At 40.4% G+C, this 1,635-nt stretch overlaps 1 protein-coding gene across 1 annotated transcript in view; it reads left to right on the top strand.

Annotated features, from left to right (window-relative positions):
• The first annotated feature begins 644 nt into the window (after positions 1-644).
• The window catches only part of LOC119586145, a 28,580-nt gene continuing 27,589 nt past the window's right edge, over positions 645-1,635 (top strand). Inside the window, exon 1 of the mRNA XM_037934840.1 lies at positions 645-806. The gene's annotated coding sequence lies outside the window, so the exon portion shown is untranslated. The remainder of the gene's footprint in view (positions 807-1,635) is intronic.

The following is a 1,635-nucleotide window of genomic DNA, read 5'->3' as shown; positions in this document are numbered from 1 at the left end:
GCTGCGTAAGTAACCGGTCCAGAAGAACAAGGGTAAACAAACAAGGAACAGAGAAAAAATAAATAGAAATGCACGCTTTGGTAGTAGAATTTCAGAACATTAAGGGAAACATATGGAAAGCGAAGCATTTTGATTTGTGGGATCTAGCGAGGTAGATGGTTGAGGCAATCCTTAATAAATAAAAAGACCAAAAATGGAGATTGATTAAAAGAGAGGAAAATAAAACCAATGGAATCGCGAACGTTTTCCGTCAATATTTTCACCCAGAACTCCAGAGGGAAACAAACTGTCACATTCTCAGATTGTTGGCAACCCTATCTTGGCACCGGGAAAGGTAAAGTGCCGAGCTTCAGGCTAAATATAAATTACATACTCCTTAAAAAATGGAGGGAGAGAGAGCTGCCGTATCATTCCGCCTTACGCTTAACTTCCTCTTCGTTACTAAATTACCCCAAATTCCGGCCAAATGGTTGATAATTTCCTCTCGAAAACGCGCATACGCTCTTCTAACACGTACGTATATGGTAGTCACAGGCCGTCAAGTGCAGAGGAGCCTCCCACGTGGGCGTATGGCGGCTTGGGAGAAGGCGGAAACACGGTGGCCGGGAGAGTGAAGGGTGGTTGCCTGTGGTAGGGAGGTCAGTCGCTTTTTGGCTGTGGGCACTGGCATATAGTTACGTGTTCAGCTGGTTTGTTAGTATTGAAAAGCCGTGGAGGGTGGAGGGTGTTGATGCCCAAGGATTTTTGTAAAAGGGGTGTTTACTGTTTGTTTTGAATCTCGTGATTTGCACGTCGCTTTAAGCCAGGTAAGAAGGTGCTCAGATGTGTCCCTTTTAAGATATTATTATCAAGGCATTTTTTCTGGAAACTTTTTGGGTATTAGTATTTTGAATGCTTCTTACGAAATTTCTTGATAAGGAACGAATCTTCCGTGCAGAGAATGAAAATTTTCGCCGCACAAGAAATCACTGACTGGGGCAGAAATGGGAAGCTGAGGATGCGCGGCTGTAAAATTTTTATATCTTTATTTAGGATTATTCGATTTTATCTTAATGGATAAAGCTGGAAACAGGAAATGTAATGTACTAAATTTCATAGAAATATGTGTTGGAATATATCAGAAAATAAAAGAATAGTATTTTTCTCTGCCATAATATGAGTAATATAAGCAACTTTTGTCGGATTTATGAGAAAATGTATCCATGCATCGGAAAGACAGACAGGAAAACTGAGTCATGTGTAATGTTTGTAGCTTTTTATCGCGACTGTTTCGCTGAATTAATTTATTTTCTTATTTATGTATATCGTTACCGCACTTGCTTATTTCCTTACTGCAAGCATACGCACGTAGAAAAACGTTACGGGCAAAACGTTCTCATCTGATATACAGTCCCTCGACATTCTCACAATGATAATAAACCTTCTTTTCTCTGAGTCATACGGACACAGTAAGATGGAAACTCCTACTAATCTCGTCTGGGTAATTCCTTCGTCTCGCTCTCCTTACACAGACGTCAGAGAGAGACTTTTTGCTTATTCTCGTATTACGTGAGGTTATGCAACTCTTAAAGATTTCCGGGAAAACGGTATATTTCGGTTGTAGATACGTTGGTAGATTGCTGAGGTAAGAGTGTT

This window comes from Penaeus monodon, chromosome 21 (assembly GCF_015228065.2).
Source record: "Penaeus monodon isolate SGIC_2016 chromosome 21, NSTDA_Pmon_1, whole genome shotgun sequence".
NCBI classification, from domain to species: domain Eukaryota; kingdom Metazoa; phylum Arthropoda; class Malacostraca; order Decapoda; family Penaeidae; genus Penaeus; species Penaeus monodon.
Note: the sequence above shows the minus strand (reverse complement) of the source record. Positions and strands in the feature narration are given on the sequence as shown.